The 17,692-nt window shown below is 38.9% G+C and overlaps 1 non-coding gene across 1 annotated transcript; it reads right to left on the minus strand.

Moving 5' to 3' along the window:
* Window positions 1-10,447: 10,447 nt before the first annotated feature.
* On the minus strand, window positions 10,448-10,553 carry LOC148093717 (U6 spliceosomal RNA). The gene has a single exon (XR_015714191.1). It is a non-coding gene; the product is annotated as a U6 spliceosomal RNA (small nuclear RNA).
* Window positions 10,554-17,692: the final 7,139 nt, after the last annotated feature.

Consider the following 17,692-nt stretch of genomic DNA (forward strand, 5'->3'; position numbering starts at 1 on the left):
ATGCTGCAGTGTTCTAGTTGGGGAGCCATTACCAATACTAAGTGTGGAGGGAAAATGGGAGCGAGTGTTCACCAGAACTTAGTGTTTTTGGAGAGGGGTCCAAACAGAGGCCTTTGGAGGAGGGATGCAATCAACCCACAGAAAACTGCCAAGAAGAGATCTTGGGAAAAAATTCCCTGACCTCACTTTTTTCTCTCTGTTTGATCTCCTGCAGGTACTCACCACTGGCTGAACCCAAGTGGAAGCACAAGGGGAAGAGACCTCTTCATGCAGTCCATAGAGGTCAGCCCCCAGGGCAGAGAGCAGATGGAGGAGAGGGGTGAAGGGAGAGTGGATCTGGACAGGCAGAGGTACTGAGCACAGCCATGCAGCCTTCCAAATATGTTAATCAATAAACTTTATCACTTTTGCCAGATTTGGCCCAGAGTCAACCCTAATGCAAAATTATGTTGTCTTTGGTGGCTCTGCCTCTTCTTGTGTATTTTCTCCACTTTTAGAAATGGTCACTGTTTACTTCCAAGCTGTCTTGTGTTCTTTTGCTCCTCTAATTGTTCTTATAAAAAGCAAAAATTAACACACAAAGTTAATTCACACACTTAAATGTCTTATATCTAAATGCTTTCGAAAAAAATTCTTACTGATTTTTGCTCCTGGGATGCCTAAGTTGCTACCAGGCTGACCACATATAAAACACTAAGAACAACTACCTGAAGGCTCTGAAAAGTCGATAAGTGCAAGTAGGTTATGGAGCGTAGTTGGCATGTGGATGAAAGGACAAGATAAAGAATTTCTTCCCTTATATTACAGATTTTAGCTACTAGTAAGCTGTGGGCAATGCTCATTGTTTTTCTGACCTGAAGAACTAGAAGAAAGAGTTGAGGGCAACTACAGCCATTGAAAAGTGAGAGGGTATCTCTAAAGGGAGAGGGCCAGAGAAGGAAGCTACAAATTCTGTGTAAAAACTGCCTGAGTTGCTGGCTGGCTCCTGAACCATGAGTGCATGTGGCAGGTCAGTAAAGGGTAAATGAACTGAACTGAGATATGAGTTATTGCCCAAAAAACAGAATACTTTTATATTTTTTGCAGTTTCGTCAAAACAAAAATATCACACTCTTTGTGAGAAGAGTGATAGAATCCAGAGTCCTTACAAAAAATTCTCAATGTCCAGATTCTACCCAGAGTTATTTGACATACAAAGAGCAAGGATGGGGTTCTTGACCTATTCTCAAGAGAAAATGTAATCAGTGTAAACCAGCCCTTAGATATTGCTATCAGTAGACATGGATTTTAAAGCAAATATCATAACAGCAGTTAGGGGGAAATTAATATCTGCAAGGACTTATATTAGAAAAAAAAGAAAATTCTAAATTGACAATCTAAGGCACTACCTTAGAAATCTAGGAATATTAGAGCAATATAAAACCCCAAATCAGTAAAAGAATGGAACTAATTCTGATAACAGAAGTCAATAAAAGAGAACAAACATTAGAAAAACTACACTGGTTACAGGAGATGCACTTTAAATACAAAGACACAGATAATGTAAAGTTGATTTTTTGAAAAGATCAAGAAAATTGATAGACCCATTGCTAGACTAATAAAGAAAAAAGAGAACACAAATGACTAATATCAGGAATGAAAAAGAGAATAGATATAACTACAGATCCTATAGACAGGTAGTAAGACAACCTGCTGATTACTCTTTTTGCCTGTGATTCTTGGGCACTAGGAGACCAACATGTCCTGTTAACACTGGTAAGTTATAGTTCAATGAAACTCTTGCTGTGCCCTCTGGCAAGAATGTGCTCTTTTAGGGCCAAAGCCTTAAACTCTACAGATCCCAGAATTGTGGGGACAGAAAGGAAAAAATCTCCCAGTGGGTCAATGGAAGTGATGGCATGCGGAGTCCCTCCTGTTTCCACCCCTTGGCTACACATATAGTACATTGGAACATTTCGGAACTTTATGGTTGTGAATATTTAGGTACCGAAACACTGTCATCGAGAAACTCCTCCAAAATACCTGCCATAAAAACTGAGCGGTCTCCCTCATCACTGTGGTCTGATTTGCATCTTTCTTTTTACTCCTGTAAAAAACACCTCAAAGCAGACCCTATGCTTATATAATTTATGTTTTCTCCCCTAGCACTTCTGGAGAAAAAGGGAATAAGATCAGGAAAAAAACTAGGTTTATCTGCAGGAATATAGTTTATCCTCACCATGTGGTTGCTCCTGTGTGTCCTAGTCTCCTTTGCAATTAGTCTTGAGCTATGTAATTTGTTCTGGTAGATGGACTATGAGTGAGTCTCCTGAGTTAAAACAGTTAAAAGCCAGTATATCTCCTCCAGTGATGGCCTTTCCCTGGTTTCCCTGGCAACCCTGGAGGCCACATGTTAGGAAAGTGTTGCTATGAGATGAAGAAGGGCTACCAATATACATCAACTTTACATAATGTCAAAGTAACCTTTATTGTGCTAAGCCTCTAAGATTTCTGGTGTATTTTTTTTGTGGTAGCAAATGCTAATAACCTTGATTAATAAATCTATTCTCTCCACATTCACCAATTAATAAAAAAACATTTTAGGGCACTAACTATAAATGTATTTACACTTGGAAAAACATCAGTCAGTTAAGACTTTATCGTGGATAATATGCATTTAGGATTATTCTGGGTGTTTTGCTATTGACTGCCCACTCTGGGTAAGTGAAATCTCTTTCCTGGTGGTTGTGACCTTTCTTGCATCACCAGAAAAATAGAGGTTAAGACACTTTAAAAGCATGCCAGGTCAGTTATTCGCTTCTTACCAGGGCATGGAGAAGGTTACAGACTTCCCCGATGCAGAGGAGATACAGTGCTACATATTCAGAGTCCTTCTCTAGCTACTTTCTGATCCTAAGTTCCATTCCTAAAACTGGAACATCGTCAGCTAATCTCTTAATACATATCAACCCAATAGGTCTTATTATGAGTATTAACACTGCTGACACAACAGCATGTCATTGTGTTATCTGAGTCTTGGGGTTAATTTATGAGCAGCTACTGCCACTGTGGTCATTGGTTCCTTCTTTAGTCTTTATCTTATCATTTCAGATATATTTTGCTTTGAATCCATACTTTGTTGCCTCAGCCATACAACTCCTCTGTTTCCCTCTTTACTCCCTACCTTTTTTAATCCTCACCTGAGGACATGTTTTCACTGATTTTAGAGAGAGGGGAGGGGAGGAAGGGGGAGAGAGAGAGAGAGGCATCGATGTGAAAGAGAAACATTGATCAGTTGCCTCCCATACGCACCCCAATCAGGGATCGAACCGCAACCTTTCAGTGCACGGACAATGCTCCAACCAACTGAACCACATCAGCTAGGGCCCCTGTTTACCCTTTTATTATAATTTATTAACCCAATAATCAGGCCAGTAGCATTGTGCAACTGGCAAAATGTTAGGTGATTTACATGTGCAATTTTGTGTCCAACTTTGTAAGATAGGTGTTTTTATTCCCTGTTCACAGATGAGAAAGTGGAAACTCAGTAAATACACAAGAGAAATGTTAATGATGTTATTCTCTTAGATATAATCTACATAGAGAAACAATAGAGATATGAGAAAAATTATTAAAAATAATAGCAATATACTTGTATACTGTAAACAACTAAACCTTGCTAAGAGAAATCAAAGGTGACCTAAATAAATGGAGAGATAAATTAAATTCTTGGATTGAGAAACTCAATATTGTAAAGTTGTTAATTTTTCCCAAATTGATCTATAGATTCAAAGCAGACTTCTTTTTTTTGGTCTGGAAATTAAGAAGCTGATGATGAAATTCATATAGAAACACAAAGAATTTAGAATAGCCAAACAACTTTGAAAAAGAACATAGTTGGAGAACTCACATTACCTAATTTCAAGTCTTATTATGAAGCTACAATAATAAACATAGAGTGCTGATGATGTCAAGATGGACAACTGTGAAATAATATAATGGATATATTGCAAGAATAAACCTGCTTACATGTGGTTTTTGTAATCAAATGCTTACATTTGATTTTCGATAAAGATGCAAAAGCAATTTAATGGAGAAAGGGTAGTCTTTTCAACAACTAATGCTGGAACAATTGGGCATCTTATGTAAAAAAAATAAATAAAACTTTGATCTGAACCTTGCAACATATGCAAACAGAAAAAGGACCATAGACTTAAATGTAAAATCTAAAACTATGAAAGTTCTAGAAGAAAACAAAAGATCTGGCATTAGGCAAAGTTTTCTTAAATTTTATACCAAAAGCATGATCCATAAAAGAAAAATTATGTAAATTAGACTTTACCAAAATTTAGAACCTCTACTTTTGTAAGAGACTGCTAAGAGAATGAAAGGCTAGCTACATATTGAAAGAAAACATTTGCAAATCATATATCTCAGAAGAGAATTGCAAACAAAATATGCAAAGAACTCCTGAAACTCAGTAATAAGAGAACAAATAATCCAATTAAATATAGGCAAAACATTTGGACAGGCACTTTACTAGAGAAGACATACAGATGGCAAGTAAATATATTAAAAATTCTCAATATCATTATTTGTTACAGGTAAACCAAAACCAGAATGAAATACTGTTACACACCTGTTAGAATAAAGACTGACCAAGGCCAGTTGAGGATGTGAAGCAATGAGAATCCTTGAACACTGCTGGTGGATGTGTAAATTGTACAACCACTTTGGAAAACAGTTTGGCAGTTTTTTCAAAAGCTAAGCATATACTTATCATATGACCCAGCCATTTCACTCATAGGTATTTACTGAAGAGAAAGGAAAGTGTATGTCTGTTCAAATACTTGTACATAATTATTCATAGCAGCTTTAACAGTCAAAAACAAGAAAGAACTCAAATGTCTATTAATAAATGAGTGGATACGTTTTGGTATATTTATACAACAGAATACTTAGCAATAGAAATGAATGAACTCCTGATACACATAACAGCATGAATGAAATTAAAAGTAAATATGCTGATAGAAGCAAATAAAAATGTGAACATACTTATGATTCTATTTATATAAAAATCTAGAAAATTTAGGCAATTCCATAGACACAGAAAGAAGATAGGTAGTTGCTTGGGGATGGGGGAGTGGGGAGTGATTGGAGGGAGGTATTACAAGGGGCTTGAAGGGACTTTTGGGGATGATGGATATGTTCATAATATTGACTGTGGTGACAGTTTTACATATGTATAATAAATCAAAACTTAGATTGTGCATTTCAAATATGTGCAGCTTATTGCATGTCACTTATACTTCAATAAAAGTGTTAAAATAGGGAATATTTATTGAGAGACAGGAGATGACAGTGTAGAGATTGAGCTCTGAACCCAGAATGTCTGGGGTACCAGTTCTGGCTTTTCCACTTAGTAGTTGTGTGACTTTGGATGGGTCTACTCCTCTGAACTTGTTTTTCTATATGTGAAATGGAGGAAATAGTTTCTATCTCAGTGGGTGTTTGTATTGTTAGTTAACATAAAGCCCTTATGGCATGCCCTGGCATGTAGGAGATATTTAGCAAATGTTATAAAACAATGGTGTGGGCACTAAACTAAGTGCTTTATAAGAATGATCTCATTGAAGTTTCACAGTCTTATGAATCAAGTACCAATATTCTTATTTTAGAAATGAGTGAACTGAGGTGCCAAGAGGTGTAACCTATCCTAGTTTGGTTGCACAAGAGGTAAGTAGCAGAATCCAGATTTGAATAAAGGCAGTCAAGCTACACACACTTTTAATATTATAAATGTTAACGGATGGGACATTGACTCAAGTGCTAATAAGAAAATTGTCCAGACAGTAGGATGTTACTATCTAAGATATGTGAAACTATTGAAGACCAGCATGTTCGGGCAGCCTTCTGTGAGTTTCTCTTGTAATTATTCCTGGCAACTGGTTCAGTGCTGGCTAAACCTGTTTCTTCTTCCTGGGCATATAGTCAAACTGTATTCCCCAATCCTCATGTATCTAGTGAGGTCATGTGACTAGTACTTGACAAAGGAATGTGAGCAAAAGTGGGTGTGTCACTTTTAGGCCACGGCAGGTAGGAACGGGTGGGCTTTCTCCATTCTTTACTCCCCACATCCCCGTCTGCTGGTTTATGTTTAAGATGGAGGAGTCACAACATTGGAAGGAGCCTGGTTCCTGAATGACCACCTGGAGCAGAACTGCCATTGCTGAGCTGCATCAAACCACCTTTGGTGTCTTAAGTCACTTGAAATTTTGAGATTTATGGTTGCTTATTATAGTAATTAGCATACCCTGACTAATGCATTACTCTTGTAGAATATTACTTTTGCTGACATATCTCATTTCTAGGAATTTCTGAAATATAAATGAAATACCTAAACCAATTCTATTACTAGGAGAAGGACCACTGAGGAATTAGAGTAGAAGTTTAATTAATACGAAATAATATATAATTAATAAGAGATAATATGTGAATAGTACATGGAACCTAAGTGTTTCAGTATTTAAATTCCTTCCAAAATTTCAATATTTCAATGTCCTTCATCTTACTTGTGGTGGTTGAGTAGTGGCATGTATTCTTCGTACAAATTCCCTATTGGTTTTCGCTATGTGTGCTTCCTGTTTCTTGGTGCTTCAGTTGTGGGCATCAACTAGGACACACAGGAAATTGAATCATCTCTGGCTCTCTCAGTTGTACAATTATCTCCCTGGGTTGTTTGAGAACCTTCTATACACATCTCATAAACTTATTCAACGGGACAGGTTGCTATCATCTGTTTTTCAACTGCCATTTTTTTTCTTCTTGCTCATTGGAAGATTTGCCTTCCACTCACTTTATCAATTTTTCCATCTGTGGTGTGTCTTCTTGCACACCATGCCTGTCTCCACTGTGACAATGCCTGGTCTGCTGACAGTCCTCTGGTTCCTGGCCAGTTATAGCTGGGTTATGAATCTGTCAGTCTCCTGGCACAAGAAGTTTCTTTCAGTTTCCTGGGCCTTCTGAATGAGAGAGAGAAAAGGAACACTCGTTTTCCTGGTTCGAGGACCCTCTATGACAGCCTGAACATGTAGCATTACTTTTATGTTTCATTTCTCTCTTTTCCAGTTCAGGATTGAAAAAAAAAGGCCCAGAGACAGTACCCTTTGTGCTGCTTGAGCTCAGGAGCTTTTGGGAGAGAATAGCTGTTCACAAAGCTGGACAGTGAGTACTGTGTGCCATTGCCATGGTGAAGAGGCTTGGTTCTGGACATCTAGTTCTAAATACCTACTGTTTTTGGCAAAAAGTGAAAGCTTATCATAGCATTCCAAAAGCCATCTATGAAGGTACATGGGATATCTGATCCTCTGGTCTCATGCTCTCATTTTACTGATGAGGAAACTGAGACCTAGGGTCAAATGAAGAACTCCTCAGAGTGTGGTCCTCAGACTGGTGCCTGTCTGAGAACCACTTACTACTGATTGGTGATAATATAGGTACAGAAAGCAAGAGGAAACATGTAGAAACTTTTATAGCAATTTGACAGAGAAATTTTAAGTCAATTGACATAATAAAAATAAAATAACTGAGTTTATATATGTATACCTATAAAATTTATTTATATTTAATTTATTTTATTTTGTAAAATAAGTTTTATTTTTTAGAACAATTTTAGATTTATAGAAACATTGAGAAGATAATACTGAGACTTCCCATATCCTCTCCACAAGTTTCCCCTATTATTAATATATTACATAGTGTGGTAAATTTGTTATAATTAATGAACTCATACTGATAAACCACTATTAACTAAATTTCATACTTTATTTATATTTTCTTAGTTTTAACTTAATGTCTTTTTCCTATTCCAGGATCCCATCCAGAATATTGTATTACCTTTAGTTGTCTTGTCTCCTTAGGCTTCTCTTGGTTGTGATAATTTCTCAGACTCTTGTTGGTTTTGATGACTGCCAATCTTGAGGAGTACTGGCCAAGAGTTTTGTTGAATGTTCTTCAACTCTGATTTGTTTCTTTTCTCATGATTAAACTAGGTGTATGGGTTTTGGGGAGGAAGACCAGAGGGGTAAAGTACCATTTTCATCATATCATATCAAGGCTACATATTGTCAATATGACATTATTACTGATGTTGACCTTTATCTGACTGAGGTGCTGTTTGTCAGTTTTCTCTACTATGAAGCTATCTTCCCACATCCCCCTTCCATAATGCACTCCTGAAAGATGTCACTATGTGCAACCCACACTTAAGGAGTAAGGAGTTGTAATTTATTTTATACTATTTTATAAAAATATAGTTTATGATATATATTAATTACATATAGTTTGTATATAAAAATATAGTTGGTTTGTAATTGAAAATGAAAAAGGTCCCTTACCACTGATCATTGGAGAAGCACTGCTTTAAAAAACCTGCTTAAGGGCACATAGAAGCAGCACTGGGCTTGAGCCCAAGACATGTTGGCTCCAATTTTAGCTTTTTTCATTCCCCAGAGCCCAACTTGAGTATCTATATTATTCTGGAGCCAAGTTGATAGCTGGCTCTGTAATACCATTGACTGCCCCATGACTATTTCCATGGATCTTAAGGAGTGTTTCAGGTCTTGATGGAAGTTTCTAGAATATCAATCCCACCACGCCTTGAAATGTGAACTTATCTGGGGCTACTGTTTTAAGTCATGTTCAATGGCAAGCAGGTACTGAGATGGAGGTGTGCACACAGGAGATTTATTGGGATTGAGGGGACCAGGATTGGGCAGAAGAAGTTGAAATCGAATGCAGTCCAAACAAAGGCCCTCTTCAACCTTATGGAGAACACTGGATCTGGGATAACTATTCAGAAGTTGCTCTGAATTCAGGCAGAAAAATCAGATTTGAACTCTTGCATTGACCAGGTATTGGATGTTGTCTGTCTTTTAGAAGGAGCCATAACCTTGGAAGAAGTGACTTTCTTAACCCATGGACATAACCTAGAAAGGGACTCAACTGTGCAATCAGCAGCCAACACTTCTAGCAGCTGGGGGAATGAGCTATGGGGAGATCTGGAGGGTACTCAACAGTAATTGCTACATATACTATTATTGCTTTTATTTTATTTTTTTGCTTTTGTGTTGTGTTTAGATTCTGGAAATCAGGAAGTTGTTTGCTACACTCTGACTAGCATTTTTAGCTGTCTTTAGTTCCTGAATGCTCTGATTGTACTTTAGGTATAGATGAGGGAATCAAGGAAAGGGATGCTGGGAAGAGAGGCCACATGAGAAGGTTAGTGTGGGTGTAAGTCACAGTGCAGAGGATTTGTATTTGTGCAACCTGCCTTCTTCTGTGATTCAGCTGAGCCTGTGTACCCTCATAATCAGCAGTCTTCAGTGGACTAAATGTTGCTTTCTGAAGAAAAATGAAAGCTGGAACTTCAGCAGTGAAGAAGGCTCATGCCCAACAGGGACAAGTACAAACAAATACATAACACCAGGGAGGCCACAAAGCATGAAGTTGCATGAAGATTGCTATAATTATTTTTTCAGAGGGGAGGGCTATGAGTAACAATTATTTTAATAGGTAAAAAATTTCTATTTCCTGTCACTTTTCCTTCATGGGATCTCAAGCTTGCTTATTTCCCACCTATTTTGATTAAAAATGGAACCAAGGATATTTTAAACAAATTATTTATTTTAAAAAATTATCTTTTTGGTTGAAAGAATTACAACTGTCCCCCTTTTATCTCCACCCCCCACTCTAAGCCTTCATCCCCGCCCCCACCCCCCACCCCAGGTCTTCACCACACCATTGTCTGTGTCCATGGATTATGCATATTTGCATATAAATTCTTTGGTTAATCTCCCCCCCACCTTCCCTCTGAGACTCCTCAATTTGTTCCATGCTTCCGTGTCCCTGGATCTATTTTGTTAATCAGTTTATTTTTTTCTTTAGATTCCACATATAAGTGAGATCATGTGATATTTATCTTTCTCTGACTAGCTTATTTTGCTTAGCATAATATTCTCCAGGTGAATCCGTGCTGTCCCAAAGGGTAAGAGATTCTTTTTCTTTACAGCTGTGTAGTATTCCATGGTGTAAATGTCCCACAGCTTTTTTATCCCTTCATCTACTGATGGGACTTGGGCTGTTTCCATATCTTAGCTGTTGTAAGTTGTGCTGTTATGAACATAGGAGTGCATATATTCTTTCTGTTTGGCGTTTAGGGATTCTTAGGATATATTCCTGGAAGTGGGATCACTGTGTCAAATGTCAGTTCCATATTTAATTTATGAGGAAACTCCATACTGTTTTCCAAAGTGGCTGCACCAGTCTGCATTCCCACCAGCAGTGTACCAGGGTTCCCCTTTCTCCACATCCTTGACAACACGCGTCATATGTTGACTTGTTGATGGTAGCCATTCTGACAAGTGTGTAGTGATACTTCATTGTGGTTTTAATTTGCATCTCTCTGATGAAAAATATGGAATGCTTCACAAATTTGCATGTCATCCTTGCGCGGGACCATTCTAATCTTTTCTGTATCATTCCAATTTTAGTATATATGCTGCTGAAGCCAGCACAGGACATTTTAATTACAGGAGGAAAAAAGATGGAATTTGAGAGCAGAAAAAAATCTGGCAAAAGTAAATTCTTATACAAAAAAACATGCTTCCTCTACTCAGCACCTGGTTTTCCTGACTGTCCAATGTCCATCTCTTTTGTTCATTGCAGATTGAATTCAAACATGTGTCTTTCCTTTCAACTTTACCCTAGACTGGAGCATGCTTGGCATGAATGAGCTCATCCTGGTTGATAGGATAATTTTATGCTTAGACAAAGAAACAAAGTTCTTTTCCCTCAATGAGTCTTTTCCACCAGCAGCCTCAAGACTTGGCACCCACCATTTGGATTATATGTAGCTATGAGACTGATTTAGAAAGCATTGGAACTGATTTTTTTTCTTATTAAGATAGTGGAAGTTTAAATGTGAACCACCATTTTTGCATAATATGTACATTCGAATAGTACTAGCTAAGATTGGACCTTTTCTAAGTGCTGGGTGCTGTGTTAAGCACTTTATTGGCATCATTTCATTTATGTCCATAAGGATTCCATGATATGGTTTTATTATTGAACCCCTGAGGGCAGATGATGAAACTAAGACTTGGAGGTTAGGTAAGTTGCCAGAGTTTGGAGATCGGATTTAAATCTAGGTGCTGACACCTTTGTACCTCTTCCTATACTGCTTCAGCAGCTATAGGATTAGGAAGGGGGAGTGGTTTGAATAGGAAAACAAGAAACATGCACAGATTGACTTCCTAATGAAAAGGCATTCTGAGGAACATCCTGCTATAGGTTCCTTCTTATAGCTTAGACCATTTTCTTTTAATCTTAAAAGGAGAGACCAAAGGGATAATTGAGATTTGGGAGACAGGCCTTAAGACTAAATTTGGCAACTCTAATGTTGATTTGGGAGTCTGCGGCATGAAGGTGGTGGTTGAGGTCATAGATGTGGATAAGATTGTCCAAGGAAAGAAGGTGCAACAAAAAGGTTAGAGGGTTTCCTTAGGTTGGATTCCTAGAAACCAATATTTAAGAGGAGTGTAGAGGAAGACCAGCCAATAGGAAGGACAAAAGAAAGAGTCAAGGCCAAAGGTCAAAGTTAGGAGTCTAACCATTCAGGGCAAGATGGTGTGTGGTCATTCAGGAGAGAGGGGCCATCAGGGTGAGGTGATATAAAGCTGTTAGGTTAGGTGACACCTTGTCCTCTAAGAAAGGATAGAAGGAAGGAAAGATGAGCGAAAAGGCAAATGCATTAGAAAGGGGAGAGAAGGCAAAGTTAAGGAAGGTTATGCCAGAGCCTGTATAAAGGAAATAGAATGTTCTTTGGGGTTTTTATCTCATTCCTTCCTTCACTAAGTATTTCATTAACAGTTTGTGCTCAAGCAAGAGCACCTCAATACAAGGGTAACCCAACTCCAGACCCTGCCAACATTGTGACACCTTGACAGGGAGAAGTGCACCTGAATCACTGCTAGGCTACTGGTGATAGAGACTGTGGTTGCACCACTGCCAGCTCTCACATGGCCCTGTTGGATAAGTTTTCACTCCCTGATGATCATCTCCAAAATGTCCTGGAAAACCATCTAGGTAGTTTCACCTTTTGTCTATTGTCTTAAATAGAGTTCATTTCTATCCAAGTTTAGGTTCAAGTATTTTCTGGATGCCTTCTGCCAGTGGAGCACCCTGGGACAGGTAGAATGTGTACACTCAACCCACTCTTTTTACTGAGAACTTTGGGTTGAGGCCAACTATTGTGAGTGCTAAAGTGGTCAAAGGCTGGCAAATTTAGGGTGAACACTGTCTAAAATCAGATTCCTATGAGACATTCAATATCTGCTTTCTGGGTGCTCATCTCCCTGGAAGGTCTTCCTTGCTTTTCAATGCTCTGTTGCCTTCCAGGACCTTCCTCCTTCATTTATGTGACTGTTAGTTGAATATTCTGTACTTTGAAAGATATAAAACCCATACCAATGTAGTAGGATTTTAACACACTACATCCCTCATTTCATGGAGAAGAGACTGAGGTTCAGAGAGAACTGAGTTATTTAAAGTTACATGGCTGGGATTTGAACCCAGGTCTTCTGGTTCCTAGTCCAGTGTTTCTTGTATATTGCATCTTCATCATGCAATAAGGGGTAGCTCATTATAGAAATATAAGAGGAAAGAATGACAGCCTCTCTCCTTTCTCATAATTCTCACCAGATTTGCTTCTCTTGCTGCCAGTAATTCAAGATATAATTGACTTTGTCTCTTTGGGGAAGGGTACCCACAGCTCACCCTAATGGTTAAAAACAAGTCAATATCCTGAATTTTTCATATTTACAATGTGCTTCTTAGAGTGTAGAAATTTGTGAACAAAGCTTTTTCCCCCCACCGTTAGATAATTGTTGCCAATAAGACAACAATCTTGGAGACATTTGACTTAAATTTGAACCAAACAATAAAATATTGGTATAAAATATTTTTCATGGAAGCAGGTATTTAGTGAAGGTGGGAAGAGATTATGGTAGTGGCTCAGTGTTGGGTATTTTGCATACTTTAAGTTTATAAAAACACTGATATCATTCCATTTTACTTCCAGGAAACTGGGTCACAAAGAAGTTAAGTAATTAACCCAGCCCCTACAGTTAATTAAATGTGAGTGCTGGATTTCAGATCTTGGTGAATCTGGCTTCAGTGCTTCTGCTCTTTCTACTACACAGTGGGTCTCTAACTTGACATAAAAATTTCCTGAGAAAGTTGTTTAAGAGGCAGATTCCATGAAATTCAGGCATTCTAACCCAGCAAGACTGAGATAGGGTCAGGAATCTATATTTTTAAAAAGTGTCCTTAGTGATTCTGGTGTATGGCTTGTTGGGAAACACTGGGGGGGGGGGGCAAAGTGGGCAATGGGTATAGATGGCAGATTCCCCTCTTTGGCAGCTTGGGGCCAGGCCAGTTGCCCTCCAGATTCTCACAGCCACTCTAGACCTGGCTGGGGTTCTCCTACTCCAAAGGGGGAATTCCCCACAAGCTCTGCTAGAGGAACTTCACTAAGACAAGGCTTCTCAGCATGGAAATCCAAAGTTGGTCCAGAAGTTTTCATTTGGAATATTTTCCTTCAAGGAAGGACTATTTACAAACACACTCTAAGCCTGGAGATGGGATTTTCCTTGTCCTTGTGTTCTTCTTGCCGTGCCTGGCATAGGTGACTGGCTCATGGTGAGTGCTCATGGCGTCATAGTATTCATGGGGTCATGAATGGTGGTGGGCATGCTAGTAATCAGACTTGATGGGTTAGGGCTAAGGGTTTACATTTTTAAGTATCTACTATTTAGGGGCTACACAGGGAAGCATAACTGAGAGTCCAGATGTAGCCAGTTTTTTAAGGTACACAGTGATGAAAGTGTGTGGTAGCTTTTTTCCTTCATGATATTTTATAAGTTGAATCTGGTTTATTTGTGGGAAAGTACTATGGGGATTAAATTTCTAATCCAGTTAGTCTGTAATTATTTCTTTACTTGGGCCAATTACTAATATTTCAGGTGGCTCCCTCCCAATTCAAAGTCAGCAGCAAATATCATTAACTTGCCTTCTAATATTTCTCCCAGATCATTAGTATGAGATGAACAATCAGGAGATTCCAAAAGCCTGAATCTTAATTTAAAAAATTTGGTCTCCTGGTTCAGTGATGGCGTCACATGTTCCAGGGGTTTAATTGCCCATGCCTACAAACCTCAAGAGCTCAAGTGAAGGCCTCTGATGATTTTCAATAATGTGATTTCACGTTTTATAGAATTCCATGCCTGCTCCCACTTCAGCTGTCCCCTACATTTAAAATTAACTATACATACTGAGGAGACACACAATTACTCACCAACCCGATATTCAAAACTTTATCATTTACATGAGTTCCAGGTCCTCCTCCTAGTCCATGTCCAGAAAACTAAAAATGGTCCAGGCACAAATTAGTGAAAAAGGTGGATGCGAGACAGCAGCAAGTTCTAGTAGCTGCGGTAAACTGGCAGAGTCATGTTCTCCCCAAATGAGGAAGTAGTTATGTTTTAGCAAAATGAGGGCTCCAAAGAGACTGAACATCCCCTCCCCTCCCCTCCCCTCCCCTCCCCTCCCCTCCCCTCCCCTCCCCTCCCCTCCCCTCCCCTCCCCTCCCCTCCCCTCCCCTCCCCTCCCCTCCCCTCCCCTCCCCTCCCCTCCCCTTCCCTCTTCTTCTCTCTCTTCCCCCTTCCTACCTCTTTTCTTCCCTCACTCTCTCATTCCTTCTTTCCATCTTTCTCCCCTCCCCCTCTCAGTTCTTTTTTCTTCCTTCCACAAACACTTTTTAGGCTCCTGAGAATATGAAGAAAATGTCATGGGTTTTGCATTTTAAGAGCTTAAGGATCAGTAGAACTCGTATTTGTCAAAGTGGAACTGTGAATGGAGTGCAAGTTTTCCAGGCCATCAGAGCACCTGATGGCTGCTCTGATGCAGAATTAAGTGAGAGGAAGTGCTTGAGTGCTCCTCTCCTGTATCAAATGCCCTCACCCTCCCTTCAGTCCTCCCTTCTATCCAAGTATATCCTAATTTAGATCAAAACTGCTTTTTGGGTTAGGGGAATGTGGCAGAGGGGAGAGAGCTTATAAAGGTCTTATTTCAGAGTCACTTTTCGTTGGGAAGCTTGGATTATGATTGCTACACAGTCAAAACAGCTACAACTCTGAGTGGTGATGGGTTTGAAGATATATAGTCACTGCTTCTGTAACTTGGCTACTGGTAACTGGTGGTGATAAGAACAAAGAGAGAAGAAACCTTCATGTTGGAGAAATGAAGTATTTATAATGAAAGCAACCTTATAACATTTCTAAGAAATATCCAGATTAGTAAAATATTTAGTAAACCATCTGCTCCATTTGGTACTCACAATGCTCATTTGTTCACTCCTTCAATCATTTATTCACTCATGCATTACAGTGGGCACTGGGTTAAGAGCTGGTGGTCCTGCTCAGTCTGGCAAGAGAGAAACTGATATTTTCAAACACTGTATCTGAATGTCTTGGCATCATGAAGAAAAGGACCTGGGGCTGCATGTGTCCAGTGGGTAGAGTAGAGGACTCTTGGCATTTAACTCTGTTAAAATACTTTCTAAAATCATTTTACCAGCACCTCAGAGCTGTAAAATATGTTATGAAGTTAAAAGAGAAAAATCAGAGAAGCAACTATTAAAATGTAGAGCATTTTAGCTGAAAAACTTGCACATAAAAGAAAACCCAAATTTTCAACTTGGGGCCACTTTGTCTCAAAGGAGGTTAAAAAAATCTTAAAAATAACAGGAGCTTCAAAGCAGGTGGTCACGTAAATGAAAGGCTAAGTGAAGCTTAAACTCATAATATTTAGTGATTTTTAAAACTTCAGCTAAAATACATTAATTTGGGATAGGAAAAAAAGTGTATTTGTTCCTCAACTCGAGTCACCCCAAAGCGAGGGATGGCTTCTGCTCTCATCTTCCATGCAAGCGAGTTTCCACTGGGTTGAGACCAAGCATGGACAATTTCAGCCTGAAATGATTACTTTCTGGAAATTTTCAGTGAGTGGAAACAGTCATGTAGAGGTGTGGATCTTGCTACCTACATCAATAACTTTAGCTAGTTAAGATTCCTGCCAAGGAAAGGCAAGGGTGATCAAATTTCATAGACCTAACAAACCACTGGAAACTTCTTGTGCACGTGTGTTCAAGGACCACTTTTTATGATTTATAGAAGCCAAAGCACTCATTGGAATACAAATAATAGCTAACATTTATTTGTCATTTACTATGCTCGCCACTATGCCAAGTAATTTATATACATTGACTCAGTTACTCCTAATGACAACCCTTCTTTACAGATGAGAATACTGAGGCACAAAAAGGTTAAATTTCAGAGTAGAACCAATGCATCCTTCACTTAGAAAATGAGTCAAGCTCCATATGAGTGAATAAATGTGAACATTCCTACTTCCTTGTTCTTAGGTTTTATTTCTCAAGTTTGGTATGTTTTCTCTGTGTTCAATGGATATTGGTAACTTCTTAGCCCTCCTTTGAAGAAAAGTCAAAGTTTGAATTTAGAAGAGAATATTGAAACCCACAACATGAATTCAGGAAGCTACAAGAAAATCTAACTTCACAAATAGGATACTAACAGCTTGGAAAAATCCATTGCTTTCACTGAGTTTGTTCTTGAGGGGACTTTATCTTTCTCTCCGAGCACCCCTTACATTTCCTTCTCAGCTAAAAGATGCAACCAAATGCCTCATTCTAAGTGAATGACACCTTTACCTACTCTGGTAAGTGTAAACTTTCAACAATTCCTTAACTCATAGGACACATAAATATAATTTCTTTTCCTAAAATGTTTGGCCTTCTCCAACTTCTCTTCCCATCTCATTCCTGACAAGGCCCTGGTATCACTTGCCTTCTGTGTTGAGGGTGGTTTCTGGGCTGTTCTTTGAACATGGTGTTCAACCCATCCTCAGTTGATGCCTTAGCTCCAGCAGTTTCTTCTTGTGTTCTCCTCACATACAGCTTATGGACCACTCTTCTGAATGATTTCAGATTAAGCTGTTAATCATTATACTTTATTGATGAATCAATTCTGTCCACAAGTGTTTCTGTCAGAATGCCCTCAGAGCCTGGCTGTGCAGTAGAAAGTGTGAAGCTTCTGGCTCTGGCACAACACCTCAGAATCTTGGTGAATCATACAACTTCTCTGAGGCTCAAAGAAGGCACTTTGTAAATTGTAAAGCATCAATCAAATGACAGGAGTGTGTCAGGATTCTATTCTACACTTATGGGTGAGTGTCTTTTTTAGTTGTGGTTGCCAAATCCCAGTTAGCCATCATCCTTAGAAATGTGCTTGAGACACATGCCCCTTGACATGCTTTGAGGCTTAGGGAACATGTGTCAGAAGCCAGCATTAAGCAGTATCAGCTGGACAAACACATTTCAGTGACTAAAGCTGCTGGAAATTACCACTATGTTACATTTCACTTTAAACTCCTCACCTCGAAACGAAGCAAAGCCACGACAGAGAATTGGATGGGTTTGCCCTTGGCCACAGCATCAAGCAGTGGTGTAAACGGAAGGAGAATAATCCTATGTGTTAAAGGCCATCAGCATTTGCCAAACCATCGTCTTTTTAAGCAT

Source organism: Miniopterus natalensis, chromosome 2 (assembly GCF_054644295.1).
Source record: "Miniopterus natalensis isolate mMinNat1 chromosome 2, mMinNat1.hap1, whole genome shotgun sequence".
NCBI classification, from domain to species: Eukaryota; Metazoa; Chordata; class Mammalia; order Chiroptera; family Miniopteridae; genus Miniopterus; species Miniopterus natalensis.